The sequence below is a fragment of the Triturus cristatus genome, chromosome 7, assembly GCF_964204655.1.
Source record: "Triturus cristatus chromosome 7, aTriCri1.1, whole genome shotgun sequence".
Taxonomy (NCBI): domain Eukaryota; kingdom Metazoa; phylum Chordata; class Amphibia; order Caudata; family Salamandridae; genus Triturus; species Triturus cristatus.
Genome location: NC_140590.1, coordinates 288,948,151 through 288,965,883, shown reverse-complemented (window position 1 = coordinate 288,965,883; position 17,733 = coordinate 288,948,151). Strand labels below are relative to the sequence as shown.

Here is a 17,733-nt window from a genome sequence, read left to right as displayed (position 1 = left end):
TCTTCTTTCTTTAAAATTGCTCTTTCAGTGTCATTTATACAGCTTGTCCAGCAGTCTCTTGACGCCTTCTCAGGGCCCGACTCATGCCCAGTGAGACGACAAATGAAAAATATAAATATTTTAAATACTCCAATTAGGAGAGACTGAACACTTTCTATTCATTTAAAATAACTATGACATTATGCAGCTTTTTGAGACTTGGACAGAGACACCTCCTCCATCTGACCCTAGTTTCCTAGAGCTCACTGCCACACTATCGTCAGGCCACGAGTGGTGGACAAGACCACATAATGCTGGACACAGCACAATGCTGGAAGCTGCCCCAGCTCCACTGTGGTTATACACAGTGAAGCAGTTACTATCAGCGATAAATTGCAGAGCAGGAGGCATGAATCAGGGGCTCAAGATAGGGACCCGAACCACTGCCTGTCCTTAAAAAAATGAAACTGAAAAGTTTCATTTTTCTTTTTTAAATGCATCCCGTTTTCCTTTAAGCAAAATGGGCTGCATTTATTTTTTAAAAAGACTGCTTTATTTAAAAGCAGTCCCAGACATAGTGGTCTGCTGACCACAGCAGGCCACCATCCATGGGAGTGCTAGCCATTCCTAATGGAGTCGCAACTTGCGTCAGCCTCATTACTATTCATGAGGCATGCAATTTGTGACCCCATTAGGAATCGCTAACAGTGTCTGAGACACTGTTATACATCCCAATTTGTGAGTCGCAAATGCGACGAAATTTGCGAGTGACAAATTGGTGGGTCGTACATCTGGCCCTTAATGGCCTGTTTACAGAAATTGAGCCCTGTTGGCAGGATACAGTAAACAAGCACTGCTCTACCAAAGGGATAAACTCAAGCTGGACAGCCTAAAACAAATAAAGCCAGCAGATAGAAACCATGCAAATGTGAGTTATAAACCACAATCCCAGTGGTAAGCAATGGGCGGAATGCATTCTATGGGGAGCTTTCCGAAAGACGCTAAGATTTGTTTAGCAAACCAGACAACTGCGCCGTCTGGTAGGCTTCAACCTAAAAAGGTATGTACAAGACTAAGGGGAAAAACAAAGCAGGAGAGCAACAGTATCCAGAATGGAGCCTACGTCTGCTACTTTCCTGTGGTGAAAAGTCATTTGACCCACCAGTCTTATTACTTTGTATTATTGTGTTGGCTGAGCCATGGTGGGAAAATAATGGCTTAGGGTGAACCTTACCAAAACTGTGCAAACAACGCTGGCTGATGTAGGGCTTCCTGGCAAAACCAATGTAAACATACCTTTCATGTCTGTTGTATGTATCTTATGTTTTTATTGTATTGTCAGAATTCCTTGGATTGCCTTGTTATGTTTGCTCTGAGAATTCTGACCCAGGACATTTGAGGCTGGAGGCTGCTCCTGTAAGTTGCTCTTGCCGGTTCTTCATAATATTGTGAGTTAACATTAAAGGCTCTTGACTTGCAATCATATTTGGTCAACCTTTACACTGTCAACATGGATGGTGAGATTTCACAGAAGCCATGGCTAATTTCAAAATTAGTTTTGCCCTTAAAAGTGAATGCCGCAGCTGTGGTGTGAATGTAGCGGTGGATGAGTTTCAGGAGTGCTCAAGTCATTTCAACACTCCTTTAAGCTAAGGGAGGATGGGTAACAATTAATCAATCAATCAGCATTTGTAAAGCGCAAGTGGTACAGTGGCGGCTCCCCGTAGGAGTGCTGTGGGCAGTGGGGTGGGGGAGGGGCGGGGTGGAGGGTAGTGGAGACAGGAGTAAGGTAAGTAATTAAATAAATAAAACAACTTACCTTACGTGCGCAGCATCGCCGAGTTGGCGATGCATCGCGTGCAAGGTAAATAGTTTCATCTTATACACAGTTATTATACAGAAGATGGTAATCCTGCTGTGATTCTGAGAATCTTCATGCATAATAAATTAGGTTAGTTTTCGGAGAAAACCACACAACATTTATGCAGTACCTAACTAGGTAAGAGGTCAGCACCAAAACCGTTATTTAGTACAACGGCAGGGAAAATGTACCCGAAAGGTTAGGATACTACCCAGGCCTATATTGGGGTACATTGGGAATCATAACACCCACTCCTCATCCGACTGGACGATATGTCACAATATACATAAAAACAATGTCCTTATATAAAAACATTGCAGTGTAAACATATCTAAAAGAACGGAAAATGTGAAAAAATGTCATAAAAACTAACTAAAAAACAAAACTTTATAAGTCTTTAAAATATGTAAAAAGCTCTCTAAGTTCTTAAAAAATAGTTATAAAGTTTTAGCAAATGAGTACGCCTGAAAGCCATAGTGCTCAGTAAGAGTGAGAAAAGAAAAAATTGTTTTAAAATTCCAATTCTGGTTGTTTGGAAAACGGACCAAATTGTTTCCAGCACACAGAGAGCCAAATGTTTATGTGTCCTGTGTGGGAGACGCAACATCACTGCTGCTTGCCTTCGCAGACGACGGCCCCTGTAACACCTCACAGATCAGGTCAGTTGAGCAAAGGTGATCTTCTTCAGTTCCCCCAGCTGATGCTGAGGAAGCATTAGAAATATCCAAACGCCTGTTTGTCGGTAGTAGAGACAGTATCCAATCCAACAGGGGCTGAAGCATCCCATGGTCGCTCTAAGAATGCCGACATCAACTTGGGAAAATACTGAAGACACTGCACTACGTGGCCTTTAACAGGTCAAGCAATATATCCACACCCGGAGGCGCAACCTATGGAAGTGTTAGACAGAGGTCCAACACGCAATTTGTCTTCAGAATAAGCAGCGGAGAACAGGCAAAACACAGTCAATCAAGACTGTTCGAAATGATAGGAACCAAGACTCGCTTAGCTCCTGAAGTCGAGGTGTGCCCAGATGGAGTACCCTGCGGTCACAGCAATGTCGCTCCAAGAACACTTTTTCCAACTCTTTGGTGATTGGGACGTCCATTGCGTAGCAGGAAAATTAAACTAGGATTAGCAGAAGCCATCCAAAAAAGCTTCCCAATACGGAGTGTAAAAGCTGGAATCACTCTGAAGACTGTCTGAAAGGTGCTTAACAGTCCGAACCCATGGTCTTAAATAGGTGTACTATACCCTTCGTATCAGATATGTTAAAGATACGTTGTACCATTTCTCTGCAATGGAAAGGGCAATTTGTTCGTACTAGTGTCTGTATGTCAGCTGAAGATCTTGCAACCTGAAAATCAAAAGTTTCCCTGGCTGAGGTTAAGGGCACATCCTTCTGTAAAAGCATGGCTTTTAGTCGGCTCAGAGAATTAAACCGAATAAAGGAAACATTCAACAAAGGCTATAATGGCGTCTCCCTGATTGTGTGGGTCGGTAGGAACAATACTTGCGTCCAACAAGTATCCCTGGAATTTACTGTGACTAGATATGCGATACATGGAAGCATCTCACAACAACCTTGATCATTCAGCATTAAATAACTCCCATTCAAGAGCAGCTTATGCTAAAACATAAAGGCAACATCATCATTTTCTTTTTATCTTTAACTCAAAAAACATCTTCAATCGCATAACGTTTTGTCGCTCTCTTTTTTTTCTTCATACTGAACAAATAATGTCCTTCTGTGTGAAAGACACACAGCCTTCTTGCATTTAAAATGATAACTGTGTACATTGTACTTCAAGTTTATGAAATCAGTTCATCTGTCTTGGAGGACTGTCTGGTTTGTTCAGCCACAGGATGTCAGCTTGCACCGTCCGGTGATCACTCCAGGTTTGGAGGGGGGGGGGGGAGGGAGGTCCCACCCATACGGGGTACACATGCACGGGCAGAGACAACAGGCACACCAACACGTTGCAGTATGATGAATTGGAAAAGAAACAAGCATCACTCTTCTTCCAAAAAACATTTTTCAAAAAGCGCACGTTTTTCTTTCTCTGTTTTGAGTCTGAAGGCACAATATTATCATTCCTGTCTGCACGGTTCTCTGCTGGCTCTGGGGGATATCTGAAAATTCTACCCAGACTTTAGCCTCTGAATTCTTGGTATTGGAGTGAAACTCTCCTTTTCCCTGCACAGTAAGAAGGGCTGGGGCAATCTCCTTCCTGACTATTTTTCCACTCACTGCCGAATAGGTGCTCCCTTTATCAATTGGCAGAAGCCCAAGGCAATCCGTCTGCTCTGGTAATTTTCCTTTCTTCAACTGGCCCTTCACCTTTTGTGAGACTGGTCTAGCTTGTGCATATTGACACATAAGGATCACAGTTCTAGGTAAATCTAGGGGGATATATATCCCTTCATTCTCTGCCCACCTTTTTGTATGGTCTTTCTCTCCTAGATGCTCATATTTAGTCATGTACACCAAATCTGAATCGTGTGTCACCACCTCTGTCTCCAAGATTTTAGCCTTTTCATCTGTAAGGGAATTAAATGTCCTGTCATGTACAGTAGCTGCGCTTTGCAGTACAATCTGCCACTTCACTGGGGAATCCTGTGTCTCTAACTCCACCCCTGGACTTTCTATTGGGACCTGCACAAACTGTTCATGCAAAACTGCAGTTTCTGTCTGTATATACCAATCTGAAAGAAACACGTTAGTTAGATTCCTTACCTTAGAATATCCCCAGGCGTCAGGCTGGATCCGGAAAGATTTTTTGTCAGCAGTACCCTTGCGCGTCGGTAGGCGTCGTCTGCGGCTCTGCGTCTGTCGATCGCTGGGATGATGTCGTCGGAGTACTTAGACGTTGCCCTCGCACGCTGATGACAGTTCTTCTTTTTTCCACACCAGCAAGCGCAGATCTGGGAAGAGCGTACCCTTAGTAATTTTTTGACTAACTTTTTGGACATTTTTGTCTATCTTTTTCGAGTCGACTTCGACTCCTGGTGCCGGTAGGGATGCCCGGGTTCAAGCTGTGTGACGTCTGTCTCCGACTGATGTTGGTTACCGACCCCCACCATCGGTGTCTCTACTGTCTTGGGGCCGACCACGATGACAAGTCGTGCCCCGACTGCCGGGCCTTGACCTTGAAAGCTAAACGGGAGCGGTCCCGCAAGCTCCTCGAGACCTAGCTCTAGGACACCCCCGCGCCGCACGGCCACCAGCTGCTGCGTGTGCTCTCCCTCCCTGCCCGACTGCCTCGCTACCGGCGCGTGACCACGCCCCCGGCCCCCGAGCGGCGTGGTCCCTGCTATCCTATCCTGCCCCTGCTGGTTTGCCTTGTCTTTCCGCTTTGTTTTAGTGAATTGCCTGTTTTTCTTCCCTGTACTGTATTTTGCCTTCCTGTTCGCCGCTGTTCACCCTTCCTCCCCGCTCCCGCCGCGAAACCCCGCCCCTTTTGCCTTCTGATTTTGTTTATGTGAATTGATTGACTGTTTTTTTTTCCTGTATTGTATTCCTGGTCGCCGCTGTTCACCCTCCCTCCCCGCTTCCCGCCACCGCCGCGAAACCCCGCCCCTTTTGCCTTCTGTACCCTCCCCGCTCCCGCCTCCCAGCTGCTCCGCCCCCCCGCGCACTTGGCCATATATGGCGACCGTGCGACGCAGGTGAGTGTGACCTAGCTCTAGGACACCCCCGCGCCGCACGGCCACCAGCTGCTGCGTGTGCTCTCCCTCCCTGCCTGACTGCCTCGCTACCGGCGCGTGACCACGCCCCCGGCCCCCGAGCGGCGTGGTCCCTGCTATCCTATCCTGCCCCTGCTGGTTTGCCTTGTCTTTCCGCTTTGTTTTAGTGAATTGCCTGTTTTTCTTCCCTGTACTGTATTTTGCCTTCCTGTTCGCCGCTGTTCACCCATCCTCCCCGCTCCCGCCGCGAAACCCCGCCCCTTTTGCCTTCTGATTTTGTTTATGTGAATTGATTGACTGTTTTTTTTCCTGTATTGTATTCCTGGTCGCCGCTGTTCACCCTCCCTCCCCGCTTCCCGCCACCGCCGCGAAACCCCGCCCCTTTTGCCTTCTGTACCCTCCCCGCTCCCGCCTCCCAGCTGCTCCGCCCCCCCGCGCACTTCGCCATATATGGCGACCGTGCGAACGCGCAGCGGGCGCGCCGATTGAGCGCCGAAGGTGCGCCAAAGGTAAGCCCGTCTGCGCCCGTCCGTGCCGGGCCCGCGCCCAGCGCCCGAACCCCTGGCCCCCGTAGACCCCAGCCCACCCGCCGGACGTACGACGCCGCCACCCTCAACGCACTCAACACCGGCCGAACCCCGGGATGCCACCAAGCCACCCCGAGACACACCCACGGACCCTTCAGCTGCCACGCCTGCAAGTTCACCTGCATCCGGACCTGCCTCGCACCAGCACCCACCAACTCGAACACCAGCAGCACCCTCCTCAAGTGCATCCTGCTTAACACCCGCTCCGTCCACAGACACGCCATCGAACTCTGGAACCTCCTCGACACCACAGCTCCAGACGTTGCCTTCCTCACGGAGACCTGGATGAACGCCTCTTCAGCTCCAGACATCGCCATCGCCATCCCAGAGGGCTACAAGATCACCCGGAGGGATCGCACCGCCAACCAGATGGGAGGAGGCATCGCCATCATCCACAGAAACACCATCCGTCTCACAACCAGCACCGACAACACCCTGACCACCGCCGAACACCTGCATTTCCAGATCCACACCGACCCGAATACCACCCTCAGAGGCACCCTGATCTACCGACCTCCGGGACCACGCACCCAATTCAGCGAGGACATCGCTGACTTCGTCAGCCCGCATGCCCTCCCCTCCGCTGACTACATCCTCCTGGGGGACCTCAACTTCCACCTGGAGAACAACAACGACCGCAACACCACCACCCTGCTCGACAACCTCGCCAATCTTGGACTCAAGCAGCTGGTGTCCACCCCCACCCACCTCGCCGGACACACACTCGACGCAGTCTTCTCATCCAGCACAGACATCGACTTCAGCCACGCCACAGAGCTTCAATGGACGGACCACAGCTGCGTCCACTTCACCTTCAAAAGAACGACGACCCACCACCACCAGCAACAGGCTGCCCGCAGAAGCTGGAACAAGATCACAGCCGACCAGCTAGCCACCTCCCTGAGCCAGCACCCTCCTGCCAGCTCAGCGAACCCCAGCCAGGCCGCCGACAACCTCACGAAGTGGATCAGCATCTGCGCGGACGAGCTCGCCCCGCTGAGGACCCCGCCCAGCAGACCCAGCAGCAAGAAGGCTCCATGGTTCACCGACGAACTCAAGAGCTCCAAGAAGAACTGCCGAGCCCTCGAGAAAGTCTGGAGAAGGGAACCAACACCGGACAACAGGACCACCCTCAAGCTTGCCACCCGGAAGCACCATCAGATGATCCGCGCCGCCAAGAAAACTGCATTCAAGGACCGGCTGGACAACAACGCACACAACTGCAAGGAACTCTTCAACATCGTGAAAGAGCTTTCCAACCCCAGCGCAGGAAGCAACGACATCACCCCATCGCAAGACCTCTGCAACTCCCTCGCCTCATACTTCCACGACAAGATCGCGGACATACACAACAGCTTCAACAACCAACCAACGCACACCACGACCGAACAACCACCCTCCACGCCTGGACTCCAATCAGCACCGAAGACACCATCCGCATGATGAACTCCATCCACTCCGGATCGCCGACCGACCCCTGCCCTCACCACGTCTTCAACAAGGCCGACGCTGTCATCGCACCCCACCTGCGAGACATCATCAACACATCCTTCGACACCGCCACCTTCCCTGAGAGCTGGAAGCACGCCGAACTCAGCGCTCTACTCAAGAAACCCACAGCGGACCCCACCGAACTCAAGAATTACCGCCCCATCTCGCTCCTCCCGTTCCCAGCCAAAGTCATCGAGAAGACCGTCAACAAGCAGCTGGCCGCCTTCCTTGAGACAAATGGATCCCTCGACCCCTCACAGTCTGGCTTCCGAGCCAACCACAGCACCGAGACCGCCCTCATCGCCGCCACCGATGACATCCGAGCCCTGATGGACAACGGAGAAACAGCGGCCCTCATCCTCCTAGACCTCTCCGCGGCATTCGACACTGTCTGCCACCGCACCCTAGTACAGCGCCTCAGCAACGTCGGAATCCAGGAGAAGGCTCTAGAATGGATCATCTCCTTCCTCGACGGAAGAACACAGAGAGTCCGCCTACCACCGTACAAGTCAGAGGCCTCCGAAGTCATCTGCGGCGTCCCGCAAGGATCCTCGTTGAGCCCCACCCTCTTCAACGTCTACATGAGCCCCCTCGCAGCCATCGCACGCCAACGCAACCTCAGCATAATCTCCTACGCCGACGACACCCAGCTGATCCTCTCCCTGACCAACGACCCCGCCGCCGCCAGAGCCAACCTGCACGAAGGGATGAAAGAGGTAGCAGAGTGGATGACGAACAGCCGCCTGAAACTGAACTCAGACAAGACGGAGGTCCTCATCCTGGGCTCTTCACCCTCCGCCTGGGACGACTCCTGGTGGCCTCCCGCCCTGGGCACCGCACCCAAACCGACAGACCACGCACGCAACCTAGGCTTCATCCTAGACTCCTCCCTCTCCATGACCAGGCAAGTCAACAACGTCTCCTCGGCGTGCTTCAACATCCTACGCATGCTACGGAAGATCTTCTGGTGGATCCCCACCGAGACCAGGAAGACCGTCACCCAGGCCCTCGTCACTAGTCGACTGGACTACGGCAACGCCCTCTACGCCGGTACCACCGCCAAGCTCCAGAAGAGACTCCAGCGGATCCAGAACGCCTCAGCCAGACTCATCCTCGACATCCCACGAACCAGCCACATCTCTGGACATCTGAGAGACCTACACTGGCTCCCCGTCAACAAAAGAATCACCTTCCGCCTCCTCACCCACGCACACAAAGCCCTACACGACCAAGGCCCGAGCTACCTCAACAACCGAATCAACTTCTACGCTCCCAAACGCCACCTCCGATCAGCCAACCACGCCCTCGCCGCCGTCCCCCGCATACGAAGAGCAACTACAGGAGGAAGGTCCTTCTCCTACCTGGCCGCCAAGACCTGGAACTCCCTCCCGACCAACCTGCGCCTGACCCAAGACCACCTCTCCTTCAGGAAGAAGCTGAAGACCTGGCTGTTCGAGCAGTAGCGGCACCCCCCTCCCCCCAGCGCCTTGAGACCCTACGGGTATGTAGTGCGCTCTATAAATGTCTTTGATTGATTGATTGATTGAGATCTGGCAGTCGGCTCCGCGCCGCTCGAGGTCCCGGTCGGGGAGGAAGTCGAGGGACCGGTCGCGGAGGCGCAGTCATCACCGCTCGTCGGGATCCAGGTCCTCGCACTCAGGTAAGTCGAGGCATGGTAAAAAGAAGTCGAAGAAGCGACATCGCTCTTCTGACTCCCCTCGCCGGTCGCGCGACTCGGCCGAGGGTTCGGGTGGCACCACCCGCGCGTCTCCGCCGGAGCCGCAGGAGTCGCATCTGGCCCCACACCCTCCGGTCCCTGGGCCTCATGCGACTCTGGGCGAGATTCAAGACTTCCTCGTGGCCATGAGGAGTCTCTTTCCGCCTTCGAGGCCTGCCGGCGTGCCTCCGGGCCCCGCAGGTCCGACTGGGGGTCCTAGCGAGCCGGTGGCTTCGGCCCCGGTGCCTTCGTCGTCTTTGGTCCCGACGCTGCAGGTCCCCGTGGGATCCAGGCCAGTTGACCTCACGACTCCTCTGCTGGCGCCGACCCCCATGGTGTTGCTCCCAGCGCGGTCCTCGGACGACGCCGTCCCTATTTTCAGCCCCGGTCTGGGTCCGGCGTCGGAGCGGCACCACTCGGCACCGTCTCCGGCATCGATGGGTGAGCCTTTCATCTATGACCCGGCTCCGTCATTTCTGCCTGTTTACCAGGAGACGGATGAAGGGGAGGACTGGGAGGGGTTGGAGGACCCTCTGGCACAGCAGTGCCAGTTAAGTCAGGACTGGGCAGATGAGCTGGGAGATGCCAGTGGTCTCGACACTTCGCCTGACACTGGTTTCACCTCTCCTCCTTCCGTGGCTACGGAGGAGGGTGCGACTTATGCTGTGGTGCTGCGTAGGGTGGCCCAGGTCTTGTGCCTGGAGCTCCCTGCAGCGGCCGTGAGGACTAACCTCCTCACTGAGGTGCTTCACCCACCAGTAAGCTCTTCGGGGCCTCTGCTGCAGTTTAATGAGGCCCTCACTGAAGTTCTGCTGGGCACTTGGTCCAAGCCCTCCACAGTCTCTCCTGTGGATCGTAACATGGCCTGGCGCCACCGCCCAGCTCTGGGCGACCCCAGCTTTCTGTCCTTACATCTCACCCCTGAGAGTCTGGTTATCCAGGCCTCCACGTCCCAAACCGCCTTCCCGTCCGCACCTCCGGATCGGGAATCCAAAAGGATGGAGCAGTTTGGCAAGAAACTGTTTTCCTCCCTCAGTCTGGGGTTGCGGTCCATTAATACCGCGTGCCTTTTGGACCGTTACACCCACTCTCTGTGGGATACGGTGGCGGACATGCTGCCCCAGTATCCAGAGGAGGCCAGGACACGGCTCGCCCAGGCTCTTGCTGAGGGGCGTGATGCAGCATGGTATTCCATCTGATGTGAACTTGACACCACGGACTCGCTGGGTAGAGCGATTGCAACGATGGTGGCGATTCGTCGTCACGCCTGGCTGAGGTCCACAAACTTTTCAGGGGATGTCCAGAGCACTCTCATGGACATGCCCTTTGATGGCCGTCGCCTTTTTGGCGACAAAGCGGATAGCGTGCTGGAGCGGTTTAAGGACTCCAGGGCTACGGCCAAGTCCTTGGGCCTGTCAGAACAGCGCCAGCAAACTTCTGCTTTTCGCCCCTTTCGTGTCCAAGGAAGGGGCGCCCCCGCACGTTCGTCCAGCCACAGGCCGCAGAACCAGCCTCAATGCGGTCACGGACGTGGATTCCGCCGTGGCAGAGGAGGGGGACAGAGAGCCGGTCAGTCCACATCTGCTCCCGCAGCATCTGCCTAAAAGCCTTCCTAGTCCGATCTTTCAGGCCCATTTCACGCCAGTGGGAGGCAGAGTTCGCCATCACCTGCTCCACTGGCGTACCATCACTTCGGACAGGTGGGTGCTGCAAATCGACCTCAGGAGCGTCAACGCCTTCCTCCGGAAGGAGAAGTTCAAGATGCTGACTGTAGCTCAGGTTTTGGCTGCCCTAGACCCTGGAGACTGGATGGTAGCGTTGGACTTGCAGGACGCTTATTTCCGCATCCCCGTCCTGCCGGCCCGGTTCACGGTAGGCCACGAGCACTTTCAGTTTACTGTGCTCCCCTTCGGCCTCACCAGTGCCCCTCGGGTGTTCACGAAAGTGATGTCGGTCGTCGCAGCGCATCTGCGCAGATTAGGGGTTCCAGTCTTCCCCTATCTCGACGACTGGCTGTTGATGGCAGGCTCGCCCCGAACAGTCGTCTCCCACCTCCAGACTATGACCGACCTCCAGCATTTGCTGGGGTTCTCCATCAACGTGCCAAAGTCACATCTGAGTCCCTCCCAGAAGCTCCTCTTCATTGGAGCAGTTTCGGGTCTATCCTCCCGAACAGCAGGTTCGGGATATTCAGGCTGCGATTCCGATCTTTATCCCGAGTTTTGGTCAGGATGGCCCTACGGCTGCTGGGTCTGATGGCCTCCTGCATCCTGCTTGTACATCACGCCAGGTGGCGGATGCGGGCTCTGCAGTGGGACCTGAAGTTCCAGTGGGCTCAACATCAGGGCAACCTGTCCGACCACGTCCTGATCTTGGAGGGCACTGCAAGACAGTTGTAGTGGTGGCTCACGGACCACGATTGGGTCAGTGGCGGATCCCTCTCCCTACCCCAACCAGAGCACATAGTGGTGACGGATGCGTCCCTCCTGGGATGGGGGGGCCACATGGGAGAGTCGGAGATCAGATGCCTCTGGTCTCCGGCGGAGTCCCGGCTCCATATCAACCTATTGGAGCTGCGGGCGATCCGGCTTGCACTGAAGGCATTCCTTCCCTCTATCTGGGGAAGTGTAGTGCAGGTGTTCAATGTGTTCACGGATAACACCACCGCCATGTGGTATTGCAACAAACAGGGCGGGGTGGGGTCGTGGACCCTTTGTCAGGAAGGAGGCTCTGCGCCTCTGGACATGGCTGGAACATCAGGGTATCACCCTGGTGGTTCAACACCTGGCGGGCTCTCTGAACGCCAGGGCGGAAAAACTCAGCCGCCGGTGCATGATGGATCGCGAATGGCGTCTACACTCGGACGTGGCGCAAGGCCTCTTTCGGCAGTGGGGAGAGCCTTGGTTAGATCTATTCGCCACCGAAGAGAACGCGCAATGTCATCTGTTCAGCGCGTTGGAATTTCCAAGGCGGCACTCGCTCGGAGACGCTTTTCGTCGCGAGTGGAGTTGCGGTCTGTTATACGCCTTTCCGCCTATACCACTTCTGCCCAGAGTGCTGAAGAAGATCAGGCGCGACCGGGCCCAAGTCATCCTTGTGGCTCCGGATTGGGCACGAAGATACTGGTATCCCGAGCTACTCAGTCTGTCAATCGATCCCCCAATTCGACTGCCTTTTCAGGAGGACCTTCTGTCGCAGCAGCAGGGGACGGTCCTCCACCCGAACCTGTCCAGCCTCCACCTCCATGCGTTGAGATTGAGCGGTGGCAGTTGATGCCATTTGACTTGCCTCCTGAAGTCTGTGATGTTATTCTGGCAGGCAGGCGAACCTCCACTAAAACGGTATACTCCTGCAGGTGGAACAAATTTGTGGCATGGTGCACAGCAAAGGCTGTGGATCCCCTTTCCGCCCCTCTTTCTGAGGTTCTCCTCTTTCTTCTTTCCCTGGTCCAGCAGGGCTCTGCTCTGGGCACCATCAAGGGATATCTTTCAGCTGTTCCAGCCTTCTTGTGGCTTCCTGATCAGCCTTCTCTTTTCAAGTCCCCTGTTGTAAATAGATTCTTAAAAGACATTACTCACATTTTTTCTCCTGTTCCCTTTGTACTACCTCAGTGGGACTTGAATCTGGTGTTGACTTATCTGATATGCGCTCCCTTTGAGCCACTTCATAACTGTCCTCTTCGTCTTCTGACTCTCAAGACTGCTTTCCTGGTTGCCATCACCTCTGCCAGAAGAGGGAGTGAGCTCCAGGCTCTTTCTTCTAAACCTCCTTTCCTCTCTGTCCATCAGGACAAGGTTGTTCTGAGGACTCGTCCTTCTTTTCTTCCTAAAGTGGTTACTGCCTTTCACATCGGGCAGTCCGTTACCTTACCCACCTTCTTTCCGCATCCCTTGAAAAAGGAAGAGAGGCTCCACCGTCTGGACCCAAAACGTGCGCTCTCCTTCTATCTGGATCGCACAAAACAGTTCCAGGTGGACGACCAACTCTTCGTTGGCTACGTGGGCGCTAAGAAGAGCCGGGCAGTGCACAAGCGAACCATCTCTCGTGGGTCGTTTTGTGCATTAAGGTCTGTTATTCCTTGGCTAAGAAGGATCCTCCTGTGGGGCTGAGTGCCCATTCTACTCGGGCCACAGCGGCTATTACTGCCTTGGGATGGGGAGTCCCTCTGTAGGACATTTGTCAGGCAGCAACGTGGGCCTCGCTGCACACGTTTGCCAAGCATTACTGCCTGGACAGCCAAGTCCGGAGAGACGGCTTCTTTGGCCGTTCCGTTCTCCAGGACTTCCTGGTGTGATCTTGGTTCGCAGACCCACCACCGGGGTTGGTATTGCTGCGGTATCTATTCTAAGGTAAGGAATCTAACTAACGTGTTTCTTTCAGATGCACAAGTTACTTACCTTCGGAAAAGAATTATATGTAAGAAACATTAGTTAGTTAGATTCCTTACCGCCCCACCCATCCTCCCCGTTCTGCGAACCGATATCTAGGGTTAGGGTCATCCCTTTCCGGGCCCTAGTTTCATGGCACCAGTGTCTGTTTCTTGCATAGCTCTGCGTTCCTGGCGCGGAAAGCTATGTACAGAACTGACGTCAGCACGCGAGGGCGGCGTCTAAGTACTCCGACGTTATCCCGGCGATCACGACGCCGATGACGGATGCGGAGCCGCAGACGACGCCTACCGACGCGCAAGGGTACTGCTGACAAATAATCTTTCCGGATCCAGCCTAACGCCTGGGGATATTCTAAGGTAAGGCATCTAACTAACTAATGTTTCTTACAGATATATCGTTACCGCAGGTAAGTAACTTGTGCTTTAATTACAGTTGCTTCCTCTCATTGACAAATTGCATTATGTTTTATTGTCTTCTGCCCAGTGTCTTTCAGTGCTCAAAAGTACAAAAGCATCTGTATTTGTCTAACATTTAAAAAAAAAATCAGTCCACAACTTTAAAAGCATACTTTTCTTTCCCTGTGTTTCACAGTAACTAAAAATAGCACATTGCTCTTGAATTGGCATATCAAATTCACTTCCACATTTCTGTATTGGACACTCTTTTAACACACACTGCACAGTCTGTTGTGCAGATTCAAAAGCACATTGTTGCATTTTGTTTTTTCAAAATAGCGTGTTTCCATGTAGAGCAAGATTCATCATTCACTGACATGTCTGACTTATACCTGCAACCAGCGATCGGCAATTCTAAGAAACTGGTCTGTTCATTTTCCTGCATATTCTCATTTTCTCGGTTCAAATTAATTTCTGGCTGAGGAACGTCCTCAAAAGAATTTATTAAGACCTTCTGTGAGGCCGGCAGCACATTTTTCACATATGACTCATTCTGACTATCAGAATTGCTAGTCAAAACAAACGGCTTCGGAGCTTGGTACATGTTTCAAAGTTATGTTTTCAAACTGAGCGTCAGCAAACTCTTGTCCCAGCTCACTACATTCTTTTTCTAAATGTTAAAATTTTTGATACATGCTAAACAATGCATTCAAAATTACACCACTGTTTCTGTCCAAAATACCAAGTTGTTTTCCCTCTTCAAATAACTCAGTTGACATCTGGGACTCTGCAACTGGAAACATAGGCATTTTAGAGAGCATTTTCCCCTTTTAATTTTCTTTTCAAATCCTATGAAAGTGAAGCCAAAATGTCTTGATTGCGCCTATCAGATAATACAGAATCTTCCACGCGGGAGCCTAGCACCCTGCGCAAAGACTTTAACTCAAAACAAACAACACCTTTAGAAAAGGGTTTTATTTTACAAAATGCAAGGACTCTCTCTTAGAATAAGGCTTGGGGTTTTATTTTACACAATGCTCAAAGAAATTTTAAATACATGTGGTATTTTCAAATGTTCAGTGGGACCAAGTACATGATATGAAGCTCTATCCCAAACTATTCCTTCAGGAATGGGAACTGCTGTAATGCTCACAAAGGACCGGTCTCTTTCTTCACGAGCAGATGTACGTGGTTTCAGGACCAAGCTCTCATGTGATACTGTGGAGTGTTCTGGGAGATAATGTCCATCCAGTAGCAAGAAAAAGACAGTCACTAAATCTATCGAGAGGACTAGGAACAGTAGACCAAGTGCTATCCGAAGCTGTAGCCAGGGTGAAACAAGGTACGTCTTTTTTAGCCATAGGTAGAAATCATTGAGTTGTTTTTTGCAGGAAACTGGAGCTGGCGGTTACTCAGGTTCACTTTGATCCAGAGAGAAGTTTTCAAAATCGATTAAATAGCCAGATGCAGTTCAATCTATCTCTGGTATCTCATCAGGTTCTGTTGAACTGGCAGATGTCTCCTGTAGAGGCACATTAATGTAGATGTTGGTGCTGTGTTTCACTTTTGTTTTGCTGCTGTTCAGTTTCAACAGGAACGAGTTCCATTCCATTGTTTGCAACTCCATTACTTCGTAGAGTAGAATATTTAAACATTATTAGTCTTTCTGTCTGAACCTCCTGTATGGCACTGAGAGGAGATTGGTGGCTACCCAGGAGCCCATGCGGCCTTCTATTCAGTATCGGCCACATTGTGTGGTTTGATCAGATCAATGAAGATGAATCTCTTTTCTTTTTTTCCGGCAAGAGGCTGAAGAAGTACTGTTCTTGTTCCTTCGACAGCCAGGACAGGTACAGGCGTGCTGTAAGATGGCCCAAATTATTTCTTGTCCATGATCTATTCTCTGACCAGATCCCCGACTTTTGGGCAAAGGAAGGTCTTATCGTTACTGATTTTACTTCCCCAGTTTTACGGCGACGTTGCTTTGTAGTGCCCGGACATTGAGTTTCTGTAAAACAGCCAAAAGGTTATGGATGTCAAATATGTTTTCATCCGCCACTGTGCTGCCACAAGCCAGGTCGGGTACCCACATTCTCATCCCAAATAGGACCTGATATGCAGTGCGGCCTCTTAGAGAACTTTTTGGCATGTTATTAAGTGCCCTCTGGACCACATATAGGTGATTGACCCAACTACCACCCGAGCCAATACCCTTACTGTTAAGGATTGCTTTAAGTCCCGGTTTTTCCTCTCCACTATCGCATTTCCCTCGGGATGATAAAAAGGTGAGTAACGCAATGCAACACCCAAGCTTCCCATGGCTTCCTTGTAAGCCTAAGAGCTAATCGAGGAGCCACAGTCAGAATGTAATGTGCCAATAGCGTATGTCTCTATAAAGACTCGCAAATCCTTTATAATAGTTTGGGCGTCAGTCGAGTGCTGAGACTAAAGCCACAGGAATCTAGAGCAGAATCCACTGGCACCAAGATTTACTTGTAAGCCCCATCAGATTGTAAGGTGCTGCAGTGGTCCAAATAGACACAAGCGAGAGGTCTATTATTAGAAGTGATATTTGCGGTGGACGTGCTATGGTGGAACCCTTCATCTGCTTACAGATGTCACATTTAAGGACAAATGCTTTTGTCTGTTTTGTTAAACCTGGCCACCAATAGTGTTGCAGTAATCCCTGCGTGTGCTGAACCCAGACCCTCGTGTGCAGCTAGAATTAAACCTAATCTGCGATCCATGTTTGAAATTACTCTATCCCCCACTTCTGGAATTTGAGGGTACAGAATATTTGACTATGAGATGGGCAATTTTTGATTTTTTAAAGTTGAATTTATAGCCATCAGAGGCGAACCCCGAAATGATGTTATTCACCCTGGTCAAGTGATTCAATAATTCATCATCCATCAAATAAACATCATCTACATAGGACAATGCCTCTTCATCAAAAGTTTTAAGCAACTCTGTTTCCCTTGCTAAGAACAACCCAGGGCTATGTTTATACCCTTGGGGCAGTCTACAAAATGGACAATGAGAGACTAGGACTGAAAATACTGTCAAATATCTGCTCTCAGGCGCTATATTTTGGCAGAAGAATCTATTTGAGATATCTAGAGGTGTTTTGTATTTTTTCTGCACGATTTTATTCATCAATGCAGCACTGTGTGCATTGTGTACTGCAAATGTCTTTGTGCATGTGTTCAAATGCCTGTAGTCTAAAACTAAAAACAACAGTTGATGGACAGAATGCAGAACAATGTCATACATTCACCCCAGTACAGAGATCTGGGACTAAATCCATAATTGTTTTGCTCACCATGCCATTCCAGTTTGAACCAGCCATATGCAAATCATTCTTGACCCTGTACCTCATGGGAACAGTCCAGCCCGAACTGCCAAGCCAGGTCCTCCCTGGACTGGAAACAAGCATCCTAGGACCGGTTTCGGGGTTTCACCCCTCTTCAGCCAGGATAGCTTGATTCCAGTGGCATGGGGAGAGCACAGGACCCACGTCTGGGCATACCCGTCCCACTCGGGGTGACAAATGCAAAAACAACAGTTGATGGACAGAATGCAGAACAATGTCATACATTCACCCCAGTACAGAGATCTGGGCCTA

At 51.2% G+C, this 17,733-nt stretch overlaps 1 protein-coding gene across 3 annotated transcripts in view; it reads left to right on the top strand.

The window, feature by feature from the left end:
• Positions 1–17,733, top strand: part of LOC146809468 (excitatory amino acid transporter 2-like) — a 968,543-nt gene that overhangs the window by 667,696 nt on the left and 283,114 nt on the right. The gene's annotated exons all lie outside the window — the stretch shown is intronic.